The following is a 24,369-nucleotide window of genomic DNA, read 5'->3' as shown; positions in this document are numbered from 1 at the left end:
TTGTATTGAGTGTAGCCATGTATGGAAGTGAAACATGGACGATAAATAGTTTGGACAAGAAGAGAACAGAAGCTTTCGAAATGTGGTGCTACAGAAGAATGCTGAAGATTAGATGGGTAGATCACGTAACGAATGAGGAAGTATTGATTAGAATAGAGGAGAAGAGGAGTTTGTGGCACAACTTGACTAGAAGAAGGGACCGGTTGGAAGGGCATGTTGTGAGGCATAAAGGGATCACAAATTTAGCATTGGCGGGCAGCGTGGAGGGTAAAAATCGTAGAGGGACACGAAGAGATGAATACACTAAGCAGATTCAGAAGGAAGTAAGTTGCAGAAAGTACTGGGGGAATAAGAAGTTGGCACAGGATAGAGTAGCATGGAGAGCTACACAAACGCGTCTCAGGTCTGAAGACCACAACAACAAGAACATGCAGATGTGGATGTAGCGAGATTCACGTAAGATAGTGTTGCTGCTGACAGGATAAATGTTTAAAGATTTTTCTGTTTACAAACGCTTTCCTTCGCGTCCTGCTCAGTAACGTCGGAGCGGCCCATCAGCTACATCGTTGTGCAACACGTCAGATAACTCGCTGCTCCCCAGTAGCAGCTGAGGCGGTCCCGTCGCCACGGCCCGCCGGTCCCCAGGGCGCTGTAATCAGATACAACGCGCGCATGGTTGGCGGCCGTGGGCCCGCGGCAGTGACGTCCGCGGCAGCTGGGGGTTCCCAGCCGTGACGTCACCGGCAGGTCCCGGGGCGGCGGCAGCGGCTTTGTCCCGCGCTCCGTGGCCTGGAACAAGAGGAGCCGCTGCTGCCGCCGCCTGTGCTGCCGCGGGCAGGCCCGGAACAAGTTCCCTCCATTAGGGCCGCGCGGACACCTGAGTGGCAGGCCATCAGACCGGGCGCTGCCGGGCCGCCACCTAGGCCAGGGGGCTCGCAGGAGAAAGGAATCGCGACGTCTCAGCTGACGGAAAGAGCCGGCAGCGTACGGGTCGCCCTCCTTCTCCTTCTGCTTCGGTGGATCTGGCTTGCATTTACATCTACATCTCTATTCGGTAAGTCAACCTACAGTGTGGGACGGATGGTACTTCAGCAGTCAACATATTTCATCCCCATCCCTCTTCCAATCACGAATGGATCATGGAGAGAATGACTGTCGCTAAATCTCCATTTGAGCTTCAATTTATCGGGATTCTTCCTTGTAGTCATTTCGGCAGAGGACGATATAATACGTTGTTCGACATTTTGTTGTGTCATAAAAGCTCGATATCTCAACAGCAAACTTCGCCGTGATGCACAAAACTTTGTAGCGTCTGCCTCTCAAGTTTTTTTGAGAATGTCTGTAACAATGCCGTGACGGAACGCGTCGCTATCTGTTATACCTTCGCCGGCCTTGTGGCCGAGCGGTTCTAGGTACTTCAGTCCGGAACCGTGCTGCTGCTACGGCCGCAGGTTCGAATCCTGCCTCGGGCATGGATGTGTGTGAGGTCCTTAGGTTAGTTAGGTTTAAGTAGCTCTGAGTCAAGTCGACTGATGACCTCAGATGTTAAGTCCCATAGTGCTTAGAACCATTTGACACATTTATTGTTGCATCTTCTCTGTCAGTTCACCTGCAAAGAGTCCCAGATTGATCAACAATATTCAAGACCCAATCGAAAAGTGTTTTTTAAGCCATTTCCTTTGCGAATGTATTACTTTTCCGTATGGTTCTCTCAATGACTCTCAACCCGACATTTGCTTTCCCTGATATTCATGTTATGTGCTCATTCTACTTTAGGTTGCTATAAGCGCTTACTTCCAGTTATTATACAGTAGTTACTGTTTCCAGTAATTTTTAATCGATGTTGTAATAGAATAGTACATGATCTCGGTACCTATTCTTTGGAAAAATGCTAAAATTTATTTACTTTTGCAATCAACTGCCCGTCATCGAACTTCTGGCGTTGCGGTCTTCCTACAGCCATCAGCTTCGTCTGTTACCGGCCTCAGCACCCAAAGTTACCCACTAAATTGTTAATATAAATTCTAAACAGCAGGGGGCGCATATCACTGCATCTCAGTACTTCTGAAATTACGTTCTGTCTATTTATAAGTTTTATTTTCATTTCAACCTCCGATCGTTCGCGAAATTAAAGCCACAGCGAAAATGCGATGGTGAATTTTTGTGCTGATGTGTTGCACAGTAGCTCTAGTACGCGCATCTTTCGTCACGTGGCACTTTCAGTTCTGAGAGCACATTGAGCACATACGGATGCCCAGAAAACTGTCTCTCCTGCCAAGTGTGAAGTCCTGCCGAGTGTTTCGCCTGATTTCTTGCAGGCCGCATAACATAACTGTCTTGGGGTTCACGCTTGCACACTGCAGGAACTTATGAAGACGCTCTGGCAGCATTTTCAATGGGAAGTGTTTGAGCACCTAACATACATCGCATTCTTACCTTCCTCTGAACTTCATCTCTTCGCTCACATGCACCACAGACGATCCATGATCCATAGATTCCATGGACAAACCCTACATGCTGAGCTTCACAATGCATGTGTTGCTATTAACACAAGACATTTTCGATCTTCATAAACATCGTTATATGTCAGGGTAGAACATGTTGCACAGTTCGGAACCAGTTGGACATAGGAGATAGAAGCCTGCAATTATGTCCAAGTAATGTAATGTGTGGAATTGGGAAAGTGAGCAATTCGCAATCATGTAAAGTCGTAAAGACGGTCCATTGTGGCATTTAATCAGCAATGTGTTGAAAGTGTAGTTCAGGCCAGAGGTGGACCTACATCTATGTTTACATAGATACTCTGCAGTTTACAGTTAAGTGCCTGGTAGAGCGTTGATCGAACCACTTCCAAACTGTTTTTCTACTATTCCACTCTAGAGCAGCAGATGGTCAAATAAACACTTAAACGTTAACGTACGAGATGTAATTTCTCTTACTTTATGACGATGGGCATTTTTCCCTTGAAAGTGGGAGTGAAGAAAATATTTTTGCAATTGGAGCAGAAGGATGAGACGGAAATTTTGAGAAAACATCTCCGTGTAACGAAAGACGCTCTTGTTTTAATTATTTCCTTCCGAACTCACGTTTTATATCCATTTCCGCAGCAATACCAAACCCAGCTGCATTTCCCAGAATATTTTCAGTGTCTGTCGTCAGACCTACCTGCCAAGGAGACCATATACCATAGTAATACTTTAGAAGAGAATAGATAGGCATAGTTAGTAAGTCTGATTATCAGATTGGTTGTGTCTTCTAAGTGTTGCGCCAATAAAATGCAGTCTTTGGTCCGCCTTCCGCAGAACATTAGCTAAATGATAGATTGGTTGGTTCAAATGGTTCTGAGCACTATGCGACTTAACTTCTGAGGTCATCAGTCGCCTAGAACTTAGAACTAATTAAACCTAACTAACCTAAGGACATCACAGATATCCATGCCCGAGGCAGGATTCGAACCTGCGACCGTAGCGGTCGCTCGGCTCCAGACTGTTGCGCCTAGAACCGCACGGCCACTCCGGCCGGCTAAATGATAAATTCAATTTAAGTTGTTCGTAATTGTGATCCCTAGGTATTTAGTTGAACTGACACTTTTTAGATTCGTATGATTTGTTTTGTAACTGAAATATAATGGTTTGGTACTCATGTGGATGGTAACACCTTTCATTATTCTGAATTGTCACTTTTCGCTAAAAACAGATATTTTGCATAAATCGTTTTGCAATTGTTTTTGATGTTCTGAAGACTTTACTGAACTGTATGTGACAGCATTATCAGCAAACTTTCATAGACGCTTCACAGATTGTCTTCTACATAGTTTATATGGCACAGGAACAGTAGAGGGCATGTAACACTTCTCTGGACAATGCATCCATCACTTTTATTTTATTCGATGACTTTCTATCAGTTACTACGAACTGTGATGTTCGTGACAGGAAGTCACGATACAGCTGCATTACTGAGGCTGTACTCTGTCATGTGAATGAAGAGCTAGTTGGATTTCACATGACCGGTATTTTCTGACTCCTTCCTCTTTATGTATCAATATATTGTTTCCTTCAAGGTAATTCATAACGTTCAGATAGAGAAGGTGTTCGAAAATACTACTGTGATGATTTGGTGATGTCTTTGGGTACATGGCAGGAGTCAACTCACACAGGTTCCTTTGAATATGAACCACAAAGTTTTCAACATTCTCGGTGAGAAAGTATTTACCTCTGTTATACTAATTCATAATGAGTATGCTGTGGGCGCTCCTTCATTTCAAAATAACAACAGCAGTGTTGCCGCACTAACCACCTACGCTGGCTCGTTAACTTGCCATATCTTTAATCTCACAGAACATGTGTGATATCATCACAAATGGCAGATCCGACAAAGCATTCAAGAGATTTAGAACTTTGAAACTCTATACCAGGGACAGCCAAGTATCCAGCATGCAGACAAGATTCTTGCTCGGGTCCTATAGCTTCCTCGCTAGCTGCACACTTCCCCCGCCACTATTCCACACTGTCTATGACGAGGAGCAGGAATGCACTGCATTTGAATAACAATGTAAGTGCACTGCATACGACTTGGTTCTATAATACATATTTCTCAACAAAATAGATCACAAATTAAACAAATTTTTTGTAGTAAGTGGTTTATTTTGGGAGTATTGAAGGCGAAATGTAATTTTTTCTGGTATAAGCTGTCAGGTAGGCAACGGCCTTGCCGCAGAGGCTACACCGGTTCCCGTGAGATCTCCGAAGTTAAGCGCTGTCGGGCGTGGTCGGCACTTGGATGGGTGACCATCCAGGCCGCCGTGCGCTGTTGCCATTTTTCTGGGTGCACTCAGCCTCTTGATGCCAATTGAGGAGCTACTCGACCGAATAGTAGCGGCTTCGTTCAAGCATACCATCATAACGACCGATAGAGGGGTGTGCTGACCCCACGCCCCTCCTATCCGCATCCTCCTCCTCTCAGGATGACACGGCGGTCGGATGGTCCCGGTGGGCCACTCGAGGCCTGAAGACGGAGTGCTTATAAGCTGTCAGCACACGGAGAGACATAGACAGTTTTCACAGATTTTAGCTCTCACGCTGCCATGTGTGAGTTAACGAGCATTGCGCTCTCATTTAAATAAGAGGGCTATTCGGAAAGTAAGGAACGATAGGTCGCGAAATGGAAACCACAGCGAAAATTAAAACTGTTTTATTTGCAACAGTTAGCTACAACTTCCAGCTACTTATCTCCATAGTCGCCGATCCGACATAGACGTTTGTCGTAGCGTTGTGTCAACTTTCCGATACCCTCGTTATAGAAGGCAGCCGCCAGTGCTTTTCGCCAATTCTCTACGCTGGCCTACAGCTCGTTGTCTGTGCCAAAATGTTGTCTTCATAACCAGCGGTTCATGTGAGCACAGATGAAACTCAGAGGGAGGAAATTACAGGCTGTGTTGTGGGTAATCAAACATTTCCAATTGAAAACGATACAAGAGCATCTTCATTGCCCCTGCAGAATTCGGCTGAGAATAGTCTTGAAGAAGAAAACGCACGACAGTTACGTAATGTTGGCTGCATAGCTTCAGGGGAAATTTCTCACCAGTCCCTCGTACTTGAGGAGAGACATTATTGTTCCAGGTATCTTTACGTGCTCCCTGTATGCTCAGAACGACGTAACGCGATCGACGGGCATAATAGAGACACTGCCCAACACACCTGTGCAAAACTTCATCGGATTCGCGACCGATTGTTCCTTACTTTCCGAATAACCCTCGTATATGACTGAAAGAATGAGCCTACTGTAATTGTGAAACGAATCCTGTCATCCCGGTCGCAGGTTCGAATCCTGCCTCGGTCATGGATGTGTGTGATGCCTTTAGGTTAATTAGGTTTAATTAGTTCTAAGTTCTAGGCGACTGATGACCTCAGAAGTTAAGTCGCATAATGCTCAGAGCCATTTGAACCATTTTGAACCCTGTCGTCCAGGACCGCGTTCCACAATGGGTGCAGATTCACCACGAGATGGGGAAACTCACAGGCGTCTTTTGTCTATTGAGGCCTAAGCGGTGTAGTGTGCGAGTGAGACAGACGAGAACCTACGTCATAGGAAAACCCAGAAGAAGGCTTTTGTGGGCAGGGATACGTAACAGTTTTAAATATGGCGGACCTAAAATCGGCCACAAAAGGAAATATTTATGGAAACTATTTAATAATGTAATAATTCAGGGAATCAAGCAACAGTAATTTTAATCTGTCATCCTCCATAAATTTTGATGGTGATTTCAATAAAACTTGAATATTGATCATATCTATAATAGTTTAGGGTTTACTATCACAGGGATATTAACAAGTTTTGTAGCAAAGACCTGAAAGCTAAAATCTGAACTTTTTGGTCGATCTTAACGATCAACATTTCACACAGAAGCGCATCATTAAAATGACTAATGTTGTAAATATCAACTCTGTTTAAAAGATATAGTAAATTTAAATTATCAGTATTTTCGGTTAAGCACCAGGTCATCGTTTCCTCCACAGAGAATACATTGAACGATGACAGCATGAAACCATAGTAAATCATTAGGTAATAGAATATTTGTTTTAAAGTTTGGCCGCAGCTCGTGGTCGTGCGGTAGCGTTCTCGCTTCCCACGCCCGGGTTCCCGGGTTCGATTCCCGGCGGGGTCAGGGATTTTCTCTGCCTCGTGATGCTTGGGTGTTGTGTGATGTCCTTAGGTTAGTTAGGTTTAAGTAGTTCTAAGTTCTAGGGGACTGATGACCATAGCTGTTAAGTCCCATAGAGCTAAGAACCATTTGAACCACTCTAAAGTTAATGCATAATATTTACTTTGGTTGTTTATTTATTTATCAGAAAGCACTTTGGTGCAAGGTTACTGACCGTGACATTCAAAGTGAAGAAGGAAATTGTACTGCATTTATGTAAAAGAATTTAACGTTTATTATGTAATGGATATTATTGTTACTTTATTTAGAACGTGAAAGTGGTCATGCTTTGATTATTTATATATGTTAAAGTGTAAAGTAAAGTAGAATAAGCTGTAGCCAATCAGATGGACGGATTCAGGAGAGGGAACTACCCTCGTCAGTTGAGCGAAGGTGTTCGGCGTGCGTAAAAAGCGGTAGGAGACGGGCAGACGACAGTGCTGGTGCAGACGCGAAAGCGGACAGTTCGGCTGGAGACACCAAAGGGTACAGTTCGGATGCAGACGCGAAAACGGACGGCCGGTCTTTAGGTCAACGATTTAGAAAATTTCGCGTTGTGTGGTATCACAGAACTTAGTCTCTGAGCGGTGAGCAGCCGCCTGCCTCGTGTGAACTCTAACTTTTCGAGTAGATATCTTGTATTTCATGATGAGATTGCAAACGATCGAACTGTGTCAAATGGATATGCCCTCGAGCGTAACACTACACTAAATACGACCACTTTCGGTATAAGTTTGCTTTCTGAATAAACATTATTCTAACCAAATAGGAACTATTTGGCCTACATAATTGAGTTCCCGATATTATTTTTACTGTTATTATACAGGGTGTTTCAAAAATGACCGGTATATTATAAAAGCTAAACGAGCAGCGATAGAAATACACCGTTTGTTGCAATATGCTTGGGACAACAGTACATTTTCAGGCGGACAAACTTTCGAAATTACAGTAGTTACAATTTTCGACAACAGATGGCGCTGCAGGTGATGTGAAAGATATAGAAGACAACACAGTCTGTGGGTGCGCCATTCTGTACGTCGTCTTTCTGCTGTAAGCGTGTGCTGTTCACAACGTGCAAGTGTGCTGTAGACAACATGGTTTATTCCTTAGAACAGAGGATTTTTCTGGTGTTGGAATTCCACCGCCTAGAACACAGTGTTGTTGCAACACGACGAAGTTTTCAACGGAGGTTTAATGTAACCAAAGGACCGAAAAGCGATACAATAAAGGATCTATTTGAAAAATTTCAACGGACTGGGAACGTGACGGATGAACGTGCTGGAAAGGTGGGGCGACCGCGTACGGCAACCACAGAGGGCAACGCGCAGCAAGTGCAGCAGGTGATCCAACAGCGACCTCGGGTTTCCGTTCGCCGTGTTGCAGCTGCAGTCCAAATGACGCCAACGTCCTCGTATCGTCTCATGCGCCAGAGTTTACACCTCTATCCATACAATAATTCAAACGCGGCAACCCCTCAGCGCCGCTACCATTGCTGCACGAGAGACATTCGCTAACGATATAGTGCACAGGATTGATGACGGCGATATGCACGTGGGCAGCATTTGGTTTACTGACGAAGCTTATTTTTACCTGGACGGCTTCGTCAATAAACAGAACTGGCGCATATGGGGAACCGAAAAGCACCATGTTGCAGTCCCATCGTCCCTGCATCCTCAAAAAGTACTGGTCTGGGCCGCCATTTCTTCCAAAGGAATCATTAGCCCATTTTTCAGATCCGAAACGATTACTGCATCACGCTATCTGGACATTCTTCGTGAATTTGTGGCGGTACAAACTGCCTTAGACGACACTGCGAACACCTCGTGGTTTATGCAAGATGGTGCCCGCCACATCGCACGGCCGACGTCTTTAATTTCCTGAATGAATATTTCGATGATCGTGTGCTTGCTTTGGGCTATCCGAAACATACAGGAGGCGGCGTGGATTGGCCTCCCTATTCGCCAGACATGAACCCCTGTGACTTCTTTCTGTGGGGACACTTGAAAGACCAGGTGTACCGCCAGAATCCAGAAACAATTGAACAGCTGAAGCAGTACATCTCATCTGCATGTGAAGCCATTCCGCCAGACACGTTGTCAAAGGCTTCGGGTAATTTCATTCAGAGACTACGCCATATTATTGCTACGCATGGTGGATATGTGGAAAATATCGTACTATAGAGTTTCCCAGACCGCAGCGCCATCTGTTGTTGACAATTGTAACTACTGTAATTTCGAAAGTTTGTCTGCCTGAAAATGTACTGTTGTCCCAAGCATATTGCAACAAACGGTGTATTTCTATCGCTGCTCGTTTAGTTTTTATTGCCGTTTCAAATATACCGGTCATTTTTGAAACACCCTGTATGTTACGTTAACTTTGTATTTCGCAAACTTGCCTTCAGCCAGACAATTTAACCAAAGGGGTCACAAGTGTCTAATTTATGCGACACGTGCTGTTCAACCACTAGACGAGTTTGAGCCAAGACATTTCGACGAAGAGGAACTGCATGTGAGGCCGAACATCTTTAGGATGTTAGCTCGAAAATGTAATCATGACATACTTAGCTTGACTGTCAAAAATTGGCTTTCACACCCATACATTCATAGATATATTTATCGCATTTGCAACCTCGTTGTGGAGACATGCAAACATTTTTGGAGGTCAGTAATGTAGAACTCGTCGACAGTTTTAACATAAAACAATTTGTCTTTAAAATTGGTTTTACATGGCAGATAAATCATTTCCATCTGCACATGCATGGGGGTGCTTTCAACTGAGAAGGCAATCGTCCGCGAATACAGCATGAGAAGATATAGCAGAGAATAGTTCAGAAAATTGTTCTTACAGTTCTTTCAAGACCACAGTGTCTTTTTCTAACGTTGCGTTTCTTTAACGCCAATGAGCTTAAGTAAAGGGGTGGTATATATTGTCAGAATTTGTCCCTTCCCCAATGCGATTTTATTTTTAAATTCATCCCCATCAAATTTTTCTCGTCTTAAAATGTCTTACTGTGGGCAGAGATCAGTCAAGTCCTCTTAACATAAGGTGTTTTCCATATCTTCTGGATGCCATAATTTCCCTTCCTGCTCTTCATCGCTGTGGCCGAGCGGTACTAGGCGCTTCAGTCAGGAACTGCGCTGCTGCTACGGACGCAGGCTCGAATCCTGCCTTGGCCATAGATGTGTGTGATGCCCTTAGGTTAGTTAGTTTTAAGTAGTTCTATGTCTAGGGGACTGATGATCTCAAATGTTAAGTCCCATAGTGCTTCGATCCATTTGAACTATTTTTTGTTCTTCATATTCATTCATTAATTCAGCTACAGCAGATTTAAATTGAGGAAGTCGTTCCAGGCATGGGCAAAGCTTGGCCAATGTACACTGAAGTAATATATGAGGTCTACACAGTCTTCGTTCAATTTTCTAATGATAGTGGAATAATGCGTGCGACATCACAGAATTTGCTTTTTGTGCTACCAAGGTGACCACGTCCTCCGTTCTTACGAATTTGGCACAAAATACATCTTGATGTGTAGCACATTTGTGGTACCTGATGATTATGCAATTGTATAGCGCATAATAGATACTCAGAATCCTTGTCCATCCCTTCTTCCTCTCTCATTCACATTTGAACGCTTCTAATGATAGATCGCTAGACTGCCTCTTTTTGTGCAAACAGCCCCTGGACCTATGAACTTCTTTTGCACAATGAATAGATGGCGTAGAGTAAGCAGCTCCGACACCATGATTCTGTCAAACTGAAGAATGTTGCGCTGACCGAAAAATGCCACTCTGCAACACTGAATGAAATGTCACACATGGTCTCTCCAAAAAGGACCGATCAGAGATGAGACAGGCTGAGCCTTGGTCCGCATGCTGCCCACGCATCTTGCTTGTGCGCATTTTGGCACACCATGGCCGACCCTGCTCTACGGGATCTTACAATCAGCGAGAGGCTACTGCAAAATGAAGTGTACCTGATCAAAATTTGTGGATACATGGTGTTACTATAATGTCTCCTGGGGTGACTAATTTTCGTCTGGTGTACATATACACTCCTGGAAATGGAAAAAAGAACACATTGACACCGGTGTGTCAGACCCACCATACTTGCTCCGGACACTGCGAGAGGGCTGTACAAGCAATGATCACACGCACGGCACAGCGGACACACCAGGAACCGCGGTGTTGGCCGTCGAATGGCGCTAGCTGCGCAGCATTTGTGCACCGCCGCCGTCAGTGTCAGCCAGTTTGCCGTGGCATACGGAGCTCCAATGCAGTCTTTAACACTGGTAGCATGCCGCGACAGCGTGGACGTGAACCGTATGTGCAGTTGACGGACTTTGAGCGAGGGCGTATAGTGGGCATGCGGGAGGCCGGGTGGACGTACCGCCGAATTGCTCAACACGTGGGGCGTGAGGTCTCCACAGTACATCGATGTTGTCGCCAGTGGTCGGCGGAAGGTGCACGTGCCCGTCGACCTGGGACCGGACCGCAGCGACGCACGGATGCACGCCAAGACCGTAGGATCCTACGCAGTGCCGTAGGGGACCGCACCGCCACTTCCCAGCAAATTAGGGACACTGTTGCTCCTGGGGTATCGGCGAGGACCATTCGCAACCGTCTCCATGAAGCTGGGCTACGGTCCCGCACACCGTTAGGCCGTCTTCCGCTCACGCCCCAACATCGTGCAGCCCGCCTCCAGTGGTGTCGCGACAGGCGTGAATGGAGGGACGAATGGAGGCGATGAGAGTCGCTTCTGCCTTGGTGCCAATGATGGTCGTATGCGTGTTTGGCGCCGTGCAGGTGAGCGCCATAATCAGGACTGCATACGACCGAGGCACACAGGGCCAACACCCGGCATCATGGTGTGGGGAGCGATCTCCAACACTGGCCGTACACCACTGGTGATCGTCGAGGGGACACTGAATAGTGCACGGTACATCCAAACCGTCATCGAACCCATCATTCTACCATTCCTAGACCGACAAGGGAACTTGCTGTTCCAACAGGACAATGCACGTCCGCATGTATCCCGTGCCACCCAACGTGCTCTAGAAGGTGTAAGTCAACTACCCTGGCCTGCATGATCTCCGGATCTGTCCCCCATTGAGCATGTTTGGGACTGGATGAAGCGTCGTCTCACGCGGTCTGCACGTCCAGCACGAACGCTGGTCCAACTGAGGCGCCAGGTGGAAATGGCATGGCAAGCCGTTCCACAGGACTACATCCAGCATCTCTACGATCGTCTCCATGGGAGAATAGCAGCCTGCATTGCTGCGACAGGTGGATATACACTGTACTAGTGCCGACATTGTGCATGCTCTGTTGCCTGTGTCTATGTGCCTGTGGTTCTGTCAGTGTGATCATGTGATGTATCTGACCCCAGGAATGTGTCAATAAAGTTTCCCCTTCCTGGGACAATGAATTCACGGTGTTCTTATTTCAATTTCCAGGAGTGTATGTACAAATAGTACTTGCGAGTATAAACCCAGTTCACCACAAACGATGGAGGATAGTTTTTGGAAAATGCAATTCACTCCTTCGCACAGAACGTCTAATTATCAACTGAGGAACCAAAATCAGACGTCTCAAAGCCATGGGTTCAGGTATGACCAGAAATCTTTGTCGATACATAAGAACAAGTTATTAATGCGCTCTTGATATGTCATATGGTGCGATTTCCCCGCATAAAATAGAGCGGTCTGTAACTGCGCATAAAACTCTAAGGTCTGTAATCAAAAGTCACTGATAAGGGAACATTTATAACACTGCAACACATCTAGAGATTTTGAACGACCTGCGCTACAAACAATATCTTTGCATTGATATAATAACTTACTTACCTCTTTCTATTGGCTGACAGATTGTTGGTCTGTACCCTTCAATGCATTACATACTACAGAGCAGTCAGCGTAGAGAGTTGCGGCAGTCGGAAATTACAGAGCATGAAGCAGATTCGTATTACTTGCGACATGCGAACGTCCAATCATAACTCCGACTCCAGTTCGCAGGGCAACTGAAATGTGAAATTAAAGCGGCAACCAGAGCAGAAGCGTGGTACGTTTAATTCCACTTCGTCAATGGTACGGCGAAATTGAATGCCAGCATCTACACGTTTGCTAGAAAATGAGCCATCACTGCTAATGAGCTCTCGTATTGGATGCAGTGATTATATTATAGTTAACAGGTATCCAGATACGTTTCCATGTAGATTCGTTACACTGAAGTGGAAACAGTTCCGCATCGAAGGTGACATTACGACATTTCCACTATAGTAGCGGTAAATTCATTGCATGTTGATAGTATTATTGCAGTAAGTACCGAAGTACTTTTACGGGTAAAATACCACAGAAAAAGATTGAAACTCTTTCTACGAATTTTAATTCTATGTTGATTTGTATTGTTGCAAGAACTTGGGACAATCACTGATACAAGCACAAATTAAGACGTTACTATTGAATTAAAATAGAAAGCGGAACGTTTTCTGCAACCTCCACAGAAATCAGACTGCAGTTCTAAAAGTCTAACGAAATCAAATGGTGGCAGTATGTGAGAATGGAATGAAAGAGGGTTATAAACATCCCCAATTATGTTCACCCTGTTGTTTCGAAAAGCAGTAAAGAAATGTGGTAACAGTTTCCCATAGCATGCTATAAAATTAATTAATTTGTATCTTAAAGGCTGTACTTTTAGTGTACTTATCGGTGATACTGCTTCTGATCTCTGCTCTATAAAATCGGGAGAACCACATGGTTCCCTTTCGAAACCGACACTGTTTAACATAAGACGTATTGTACTTGAAACTTCCTGACAGATTAAAACTGTGTGCCCGACCGAGACTCGAACTCGGGACCTTTGCCTTTCGCGGGCAAGTGCTCTACCATCTGAGCTATCGAAGCACGACTCACGCCCGGTACTCACAGCTTTATTTCTGCCAGTATCTCGTCTCCTACCTTCCATGCAGAACTAGCACTCCTGAAAGAAAGGATATAGCGGAGACATGGCTTAGCCACAGCCTGGGGGATGTTTCCAAAATGAGATTTTCACTCTGCAGCGGAGTGTTCTGCAAGGTTCGCAGGAGAGCTTCTGTAAAGTTTGGAAGGTAGGAGACGAGATACTGGCAGAAGTAAAGCTGTGAGTACCGGGCGTGAGTCGTGCTTCGGTAGCTCAGTTGGTAGAGCACTTGCCCGCCAAAGGCAAAGGTCCCGAGTTCGAGTCTCGGTCGGGCACACAGTTTTAATCTGCCAGGAAGTTTCATATTGTACTTATTTGACATTCCAGACTTGCATCCGGTCAACATACAATATGTGATCAAAAGTACCCGGACAGCACCAAAAACATACGTTTTTCATGTTAGGTGCATTGTGCTGCCACCTACTCCAAGGTACTCCATATCAGCGACCCCAGTAATCATTAGACATCGTGAGAGAGCAGAATGGGCCGCTCCGCGGAACTCACGGTCTTCGAACGCGGCCAGGTGAATGGGTGTCACGTGTCATACGTCTGTACGCGAGATTTCCACACTCCTAAGCATCCCTAGGTCCACTGTTTCCCATGTGATATTGAAGTGGAAACGTGAAGGGACACGTGCAGCACAAAAGCGTACAGGTCGACATCGTCTGTTGACCGACAGAGGCCTCCGACAGTTGAACAGAGTCGTAATGTGTAATAGGCAGACGTCTATCCACCCCACCCCACAGGAATTCCAAACTGTATCAGGATACACTGCAAGAACTATGACAGTTAGGCGGGAGGTGAGAAAACTTGGATTTCATGGTCGAGCGACTGCTTATAACTCACACATCACGCCGGTAAATGCCACACGACGCCTCGCTTGGTGTAAGGAGCGTAGACATTAGACGATTGAGCAGTGGAAAAACGTTGTGTGGAGTGACGAATCACGGTACACTGTGGCAATCCGATGGTAGTTTGTGGTTATGGCGAATTCCCAGTCAACATCTGACAGCATGTGTGGTGCCAATAGTGAAATTCCGGGCGGTGGTGTCATGGTGTGGTCGTGTTTTTCATCGAGTGGCCTTGGATCCCTTGTTGTTTTGCGTGGCTCTATCACAGCACTAGCCTACATTGATGTTTTAAGCACCATGCTTCCCACTGCTGAAGAGCAATTCGGGGATGCCGATTGCACCTTTCAACACGACGAGCTCCTTTTCATAATGCACGGCCTGTGGCGGAGTGGTTACACGACAGTAACATCCCTCTAATTGACTGGCCTACACAGAGTCCTGACCTGAATCCTGTAGAACACCTGTGGTACATTTTGAAACGACGACTTCGTGCCAGGCTTCGCCGACCGACATCGATACCTCTTCTCAGTGCAGAACTCCGTGAAGAATGGGCTGCCATTCCCCAAGAAACCTTCCAGGATCTGACTGAAGCTATTCTTTCGAGAGTGAAAGCTGTCATCAAGGATAGGGGTGGGCCAACACCTTATTGAATTCCAGCATTACTGATGGAGGACGCCACGAAGTTATAAGCCATTTTCAGATAGGTGTCCGGATACTTCTGATCACATAGTGTAACTTCCTACACCGACAATATGGCTGTATATTACAAAGGCAACAACACAGCTAACATTCACGATGAAGTACATCATACTACTGCTTGGTTTGGAGAAAAAATAACTGTGGGCAAAAGGTAAGCAACATATTATGGGAGGAAGAGAAACCGGATTTACAAACCCCACAGCTGTTATTCAGTGAAAGCGTTGTTGCTGTTCTGGTCATCAGTACGAAGACTGGTTTGATGTAGCGCTGCATGCTACTCTATAACTAGCGGCACCTACATCCTAGTGAATCTGCCTACTGTATCCATCTCTTGGTCTCGCCCTTTGACTTTTACCCCCACCCCCTCATTTCGCTCCAATACTAAACTGGTCATCCCTGGATGTCTCAGAATGTGTCCTATTAACAGATCCCATTTTTGGCTCAAGTTGTGCCACAGATTTCTTGTCTCCCCGGTTCTATTCAGTACCTCGTTATTAGTTACGTAATCTACTCGTTTAATCTTCAACATTCTTCTGTGAAACCACATTTCAAAAGCTTCTATTTTCTTCGTATCTAAACTGTTTATTGTCCATGTTTCACTTCCACACATGGCTACTCACCAGACAAATACTTTCAAAAAGACCTCCTAACACTAAAATCTGTTTTCGATGTTAAAAGATTTTCTCCTTCAGAAATGCTTTTCTCGCCATTGCCAGTTTACATTTTATATCCTATCTACTTCGGCCATCATCTGTTATTTTGCTGCCCAAATAGCAAAAGTCAGCTGGTACTTTAAGAGTGTTGTTTCTTAATCGAACTCTCCAGGATCGCCTTATTTAATTCTACTACATTCCGCTATACTTGCTTGGCTAACGTTTATGTTCATCTCATATCCTCCCTTCTAGGAAATGTCCATTCGTTTCAAATTCTTTCCCAAGTCCTCGACTGCCCTTGACAGAATTACTGTGTCATTGGCAAACCTCAGAGTTTTTATTTGTTTTTGCTGAACTTTAATTCCTACTCCAAATTTTTCTATGGTTTCCTTTATTGCTTGTCCAACGTGCACATTGGGGACATCGAGAACATGCTACAACACTGGCTCACCCCCTTTTCAACCACTACTTCCTTTTCATTCCCCTAGAGTCTTGTAACTGATGTCTGGTTTCTGAATAAATTGTAAATAACCTTTCTCTCTCTGATTTTTACCCAATCTGCATTCTGAATTTTACAGACACTAGTCCAGCCAACATTGTCAAAAGCCTTCTCCAAGTCTACAAATGCCACAAATGCCTCTCCTTAACTCATCTTCTGAGATAATTGGTATAGTCAGTATTGCCTCTCATGGGCCTACATTTCTTCTAAATCGAAACTGATCTTCTCCGAAGTCGGCTTTTACCAGTTTCTCCATTCTTCTGTGACGATTACACGTTAGTATTTCGTAACTATGACTTATTAAACTGATAGCTCGGTAATTTTCACAAAACGGTTCAAATGGCTCTGAGCACTATGGGCTTAACTGCTGAGATCATCAGTCCCTTAGAACTTAGAACTACTTAAAGCTAACTAACCTAAGGAGATCACACACATCAATGCCCGAGGCAGGATTCGAACCTGCGACCGTAGCGATCGCGCGGTTCCAGACTGTAGCGCCTAGAACCTCTCGGCCACCCTGACCGGCAAATTTTCACATCTGTCAGCAACTGCTTCCTCAGGAATCGAAATTATTACATTCTTCTTTAAGTATGAGGGTATTTCGCAGTCTCACGTATCTTACACACCAGGTGTAAGAGTTTTGTCATGGTTGGCTCTCCCAAGGCTATTAGCTGTTGTGATGGAATATCGTCTATTCCCGGGGTCCCGTTTCGACAAAAATGTGGTAAGGTCTTACGGGACCAAACTGTTGAGGTCCTCTGTCCCTAAGCTTACACACTAATTCATCTTACTTAAACTAACTTACGCTTATGACGGAACACACATACCCATGCCGGAGGGAGGTCTCGAACCTTTGACGCAGGCAGCCGCGCGGACCGTGACAAGACGACCGAGACCGCGCGGCCACTCCGCGTGGCTCCCGTCTCGACTCAGACCTTCCAGCTCTGTCTAATTCTTCTCGTAGTATCGCATCTCCCATCTCATCTTCATCTGCTTACACTTCCCTTCCTATATTATTGCCTTCAAGAACGCCTTCCTTGTATAGACCTGATAAATAATCTTTCCACCTTCGAGCTTTCCGTTCTTAGGTCAGGATTGGTTTCCCAGCTGAGCTCTTTACATTCATACAGCTGCTTCTCTTTTCTCCAAAGGCCTCTGTAGTTTTCCTGTAGGAAGTATCTACCTTTACCCTAGTGAAATATGCTTCTAAATGCTTACATTTGTCCTTTTGCCGTCCCTACTTAGCCATTTCGCACTTCCTGTCAATCTCATTTCAATTTTCGTATTCCTTTTCGCATATTTCACTGGGTGCATTTTTATATTTTTTTCTTTTCATCAATTAAACTCAATATTTCTTGTGTTATACAAGGATTTCCACAAGGCCTAGTCGTTTTACCTATTTGATCCCGTGCTGCCTTCACTATTTCATCTCTTAAAGTTACCCATTCATCTTCTACTGTATTACTATACCCTGTTCCAGTGAACAGTTGTCTAATTCACACTCTGAAACACTCAAGAACTGTGCAAAACCCTACCAGGCGGCTTCCTCTTTCATTCCTTTCCTCCAGTCCATATTCACCTCCTATGTTTTCTTCTCTTCCTCTTCCTACTATCGAATTCCAGTCCCACATAAGTGTTAAATTTTAGTCTCCCTTAACTATGTGAATAACTTGTAACTCGTCGTACTTTTCTTCAGTCCTTTGATCATATGTGGAGCTAGTTGCTATGTACACCTGTACTACTGTGGTGGGTGTGCGCTTCATTTCTATCTTGGCTACGATGATGCGTTCGCTATGCTGTTCTTAGTAGCCTACCAACATTCTAATTTTCTTATTCATTATTAGTCCTGCTCCTACGTTACCCTATTTGATTTTGTATTTATGATCCTGTATTGAGCTGACTAGGAGTCTTGTTCCTCCTGCCACCGAATGTCACTGATTCCCACTATATCTATCTTCAGCTTATTCATTTTCCGTTTTGCAATTTTTAACCTACCTGCCGATTAAGGGATCTAACATTCCACTCTCCTATCCGTAGAATACCAGTTATGTGTCTCCTGATAATGACACTGTCCTGAGTAGTCACCGCCGATAGATCCGAATGGGGGATTATTTTAACGCCAGAATATTTTAACTAAGAGGACGCCATTATCATTTATCCACTCAGTAGAACTGAGAGCCCCCGGGGAAAATTACGGCTCTAGTTTCCCCCTGCTTTCAGCCGTTCGCAGCACTAGCACAGCAAGGCTCTTTTGGACGATGTTACAAGACGAGTTCAGTCAACCTTCCAGACCGTCGCCCCTGCAACTACTGGAAAGGCTGTTGCCCCTCTTCAGGAACCACACGTTTGTCTGGCCTCTCAACAGATACCCCACTGTTGTGATTGCACCTACCGTAAGGCTACCTCTTTCCCTGAGGCACGCAAGCCACCCCTACGACGGCAAGGTCCATGGTTCATGAAAGTGTTACATTATCTGAATTCACCAGGTATCTTCGAGTTCTCTTGGACAAATACCTATTCTTCAAGAAACATATATGTCAGACATTGGGAATAAAGCTGCCTTACATTCATACATATTATAAAAATGGATATACATACATATTTATACATGTATTTACCACATCTCCTTCTAAAACACTGGGCAGTTTTTAGCAAAGTTTGGTATACATATCACTTACTGTCTGGAAAAAGGCGCTGTGGGGGGTAAGAAATGGTTCGGTTATGAGTGAGGAAGTAGCGAAGCGCCCGGCGCCTAGGTAGCCAGACTATATTCGTCCAGTATTTGAGAATGAGGGCATTGAGTAACTTGCAACCAAATTTACAACCAATTTCAAAACATTACGAGAGTTTTTCATGCTATCCACCCCTATAAAATGATGAAAGGAGAAAATTTTATCGTTTATTACAATTTCGGTGTACGTGCAGTAAAATTTCTGCTTTAGGAATGCCATTTTAATTCATTATTTCTTTACTACTTTCTGTATTCGGACAAATCTTTCAGACAGTATTCACATATGGCACTGAATGCACCAGCAAAATAAATCATTGTGCGATACATAGTTTAGGAGATATTACGTCATAAACACTGTGATTCGTGAGAAACGGCTGCATCATGCATAACTTTTGAATTTATTATTTCGGCACTATGAACGTTAGTAGCAACACATTTCGCAAACGTTATTCAAGTATCCCATTGGATGCACCTGCCAATTTATATCGATGTACGACGTATAGTTCTGCATATATATATATATAAGTCATATCTGCTGAGGTGTGTGGAAACGAAACTGCAGGGTGAGTTTAGAAACAAGTACAAGTGAAATATGTGTGAAAATATGTCAAAAATACATGTGACGCACATACGCGGGCGTAGCCATGCGTAAAATGCACCTCCTAAAGCCCTGTATTGATTTAAACCCAATTTTATACACATATTACTCACTGTCTGGAAAGAAATACTGTGGAGGTAAGAAGCAGCAGCTTCCTATTGGAGATGGGTGATAACGTAGAGAGAGATGGTGGAGTAGAAGACGGACAGACAGCGAAGAAGAAGGAGGGGATAGGCGTAGATAGGGAGGAGAGGAGGAGACGAACAGTGAGAGGGAAGGGGAAAAGGACAGAGAAAGGAAGAGGAGGAGGTGGCGAGACAAGTAGGAGAGGAAGGGACGGATGCAGAAAGGAAAGAGGAGGAGAAGGACACAGAGGAGAAAGAGAAGAAGATGAACAGCGGGAGGGGGGAAAAATAGATTGACAGAGAGGGGTGTAAAGGAGACGCATAGAGAGAAGGGGCAGAAAAAGGAGAGAAGAGTCAGGATGTAGGGGAATATGGGCAATGAGAGATGGGTGGTGGGAATGGACTTACGGGAGGCACAGGAAAGATGGGCACAGGGAAAGGAGCAGGTGGAGTGAGGGAGAGAAACAAATTGACGATGTAGAGGGTTGAAATTCAAACACACCAACATTTTTCCAAGAAGCAGCCGTCCTGCAGAGTATAAGAGTTAATATCGAAGACGGGAAATGAAGAAGCACTTCAAGTAAATCAGCGGAGACATAACAATACATTAGAAGAGATGAATGACGTACTTAGGTAATATCACGTGAAATGGCAAACATCGAAGCATGCAGCTAATGTCTGCAGGCAAACTGGAAGGCATAATAATTAATCGCAGCTGCATGACGCTGGAAGAAGCTTTGGATAATGTGATCGTAAACAGAGATTCCTTAATACACTTGGGAAAAAGAAGTGAGTTTTTAACGTCCTTGTGACTAACTTGGTAATATTTAGAACGTCATATTAATATTCTCAGGTGCAAGTGCCGAATACTATTTTATTACTCATCTATTATTGATGTCGACTTTATGGGGTAATATCAGGGTTATTCGTAGTAATGGAGATCGTGATATTCATTTTTTTTACTTGCCTATGGTGAACACTAATACGTTATCCTGCTGTTCTTGATATCGTATTTACTTTTCAGTAATAACACACAAAGACACTTTGTTGGGTTGGTAGTTTCCTTGTGTTCTTCCATAACAAGTGTTCTTGGAACTCCTTTACTTCGCTCTGATGTAGTCCCAACACTGGGCAATATGCGAGTTCATTTGACCCTGTTACTAAGCAAAGGGCGGTATTGGAATACAGTGCAAAGAAATTACTTACTGCACAAAAAGGTTGCCACTAGGCTCTATCACCTAGAAAAGAAAGATATTTCAAATGCCTTTCACGATCAAGTCTTAACAGGAAAGCAGCACATCAGTTGACATTATATTGCGGTAGGTGTGCCGCCAGGCACATAAAATGTCATTTATGAGCTAACATTTACGAATCACCGATCTAGGCGCAATTGACACACGTTCCTGAGGGCGACCGTTCAAATCCGTGTCCGGCCATCGTGATTTAGGTTTCCTGTGATTCTTCAAGTGAAGAGCCTTGTAAACTGGTTTGTATCAGGTGATTGTTAGTTACTCAGAGACAGTTGTAAATACTAACAATACCCATGTCGAAATGGATGATACACACTTAAGCTAATCTTCGTACCTATATTCTAATAAAGTGAATTAATATTTCACATGCCATAGATCCACTCCGTCTCCTTCCGGAACAAACCAAAGAACCTATCTTTTCGCGTCTCTGCCATAATCATTTTCCCGAAGATGTATTATTTGCCACCAAGTCGAAACGTCCCCATTTGAACATTTATACAAGACTGTGCTTAAACTGACACACAATATTTTTAACGCAACGCAATCTATCAAAAATCCCTACAAAAGAATGGCCCTGACTAACATTAAACTATACCTTTCACAAATCACTTACCTCACAAAAATCCTCATTACTCGAACTACTGCAATATAGCGAGCGCCACTACCGCCAGCTAAATAAAAGATTCAAACTACGGAAGGCACGAACTACTGATAGGCATAGTTAGCAAATGAAAGATTTTAATAGAGAACAAACAATGTATTTACCTTAATAATCGTAATATTTATAGCAGTTCATGCCATCCAGTATTCCAAATTTCAAAACTCCGCCATCTCTCTCCCCACATCCACCACTGCTGGCGGCTCACCTCCAACTGCGCAACGCTACACGCTGTTCACATCCAGCTGCCGCTGCCCTGCAGGGTCGCCGTATGAAACGTCCCCTTTTGAACATTTATACAAGACTGTGCTTAAACTGACACACAATATTTTTAGCGCAACGCAATCTGACTATCAAAAATCCCTACAAAAGAATGGCCCTGACTAACATTAAACTATACCTTTCACAAATCACTTACCTCACAAAAATCCTCATTACTCGAACTACTGCAATACAGCGAGCGCCACTACTGCCAGCTAAATAAAATATTCAAACTACGGAAGGCACTAACTACTGATAGGCATAGTTAGCAAATGAAAGATTTTAATAGAGAACAAACAATGTATTTACCTTAATAATCATAATATATATAGCAGTTCATGCCATCCAGTATTGCAAATTTCAAAACTCCGCCATCTCTCTCCCCACATCCACCACTGCTGGCGGCTCACCTCCAACTGCGCAACGCTACGCGCTGTTCACATCCAGCTGCCGCTGCCCAACACTACAATGGCAGACAACAACGCAAACTACCCACAGACTGCACACAGCACAGCCAGTGATTTTCATACAGAGAGCGCTACGTGGCGGCGGCGTTACTAATATAAGAACCTAAACAGCCTACTTACAAAGTGAAGATAACCCTCCGCAAAGAACGTAAAAATTCAAGAGAACAAGTTTTGAAAGAAGGACAGAAAATTAATTACATTAGGAGTAGAAAAGAATATAGTGAAAGTATTGAAAGGGTAAAAGTACAAAATGGAATTTTTCTATCTGGTGCAGTTAAAGTTAACCACTCAATAGAGATGGAAGAGGATTGACAGAAGATTAAAGACGACTCGAGGCGCCATTTCTTAAGCTAAATAGGATCACTGTCTCATACGATTGTTAACTTAAGGCAGTGAAGTCTGGGACTGTAATGAAAGAAGCACTCAAACGATGGGGGATGTCTTATCGAACAATGGAGAGAGGCTTTCTGGGAAATACTAAGAGTAAGAGGGGCAGGAGAGCTAGCATGGGTTATAGTCATCTCACAGGACTTCCTGCAAACCAACGACACGTCCTACTGGTATGTTTCTGCAGATAACGACATGTTTGAGCTGTTACCCGCGCAAGAGATGCCAGCATCGAACGGAAACGATAGTCGATAGCTGCGGTTCTCGATATTGCGCGTGACGTAAAAATGACGTGATGTTTGCAGGAAGTCTTGTCAAATGAATGTTACCCAGTTAACACATGAGTCATGCAAATAACATTCCTGTTGTTGTTGTTGTGGTCTTCAGTCCTGAGACTGGTTTCATGCAGCTCTCCATGATACTCTACCCTGTGCAAGCTTCTTCATCTCCCAGTACGTACTGCAGTTTACATCCTTCTAAATCTGCTTAGTGTATTCATCTCTTGGTCTCCCTCTACGATTTTTACCCTCCACGCTGCCCTTTAATACTAAATTGGTGATCCCATGATGCCTCAGAACATGTCCTACCAACCGATCCCTTCTTCTAGTCAATTTGTGCCACAAACTCCTCTTCTCCCCAATTGTATTCAATACCTCCTCATTAGTTATGTGATCTACCCATCTAACCCTCAGCATTCTTTTGTAGCACCACATTTCGAAAGGTTCTATTCCCTTCTTGTCTAAACTATTTATCGTCCATGTTTCACTTCCATACGTGGCTACACTCCATACAAATACTTTCAGAAACGCGTTCCTGACACTTAAATCAATACTAGATGTTAACAAATTTCTCTTCTCAGAAACGCATTTCTTGGCATTGCCAGTCTACATTTTATATCCTCTCTACTTCGACCATCATCAGTTATTTTGCTCCCCAAATAACAAATTTAATCTACTACTTCAAGTGTCTCATTTCCTAATCTAATTCCCTCAGCATCACCCGACTTAATTCGACTATATTCCATTATCCTTGTTTTGATTTTGTTGACGTTCATCTTACAACCTCCTTTCAAGACACTGTCCATTCCGTTCAACTACTCTTCCAAGTCCTTTGCTGTCTCTGACAGAATTACAATGTCATCGGCGAATCTCAAAGTTTTTAATTCTTCTCCATGGATTTTAATACCTACTCCAATTTTTTCTTTTGTTTCCTTTACTGCTTGCTCAATATACAGATTGAATAGCATCGGGGGGAGGCTACAATCCTGTCTCACTCCCTTCCCAACTACTGCTTCCCTTTCATGCCCCTCGACTCTTATAACTGCCATCTGGTTTCTGTACAAATTGTAAATAGCCTTTCGCTCCCTGTATTTTACCCCTGCCACCTTCAGAATTAGAAAGATAGTATTCCAGTCAACAATGTCAAAAGCTTTCTCTAAGTCTACAAATGCTAGAAACGTAGGCTTGCCTTTCCTTAATCTTTCTTCTAAGATAAGTCGTAGGGTCAGTATTGGCTCACGTGTTCCAACATTTCTACG

At 44.1% G+C, this 24,369-nt stretch overlaps 1 non-coding gene across 1 annotated transcript; it reads left to right on the top strand.

The window, feature by feature from the left end:
- Positions 1-13,854: 13,854 nt before the first annotated feature.
- Positions 13,855-13,929, top strand: Trnaw-cca (transfer RNA tryptophan (anticodon CCA)). The gene has a single exon. It is a non-coding gene; the product is annotated as a tRNA-Trp (tRNA).
- Positions 13,930-24,369: the final 10,440 nt, after the last annotated feature.

This window comes from Schistocerca cancellata, chromosome 8, assembly GCF_023864275.1.
Source record: "Schistocerca cancellata isolate TAMUIC-IGC-003103 chromosome 8, iqSchCanc2.1, whole genome shotgun sequence".
Lineage (NCBI taxonomy): Eukaryota > Metazoa > Arthropoda > Insecta > Orthoptera > Acrididae > Schistocerca > Schistocerca cancellata.
This window is presented reverse-complemented; position numbering and strand designations above follow the sequence as displayed.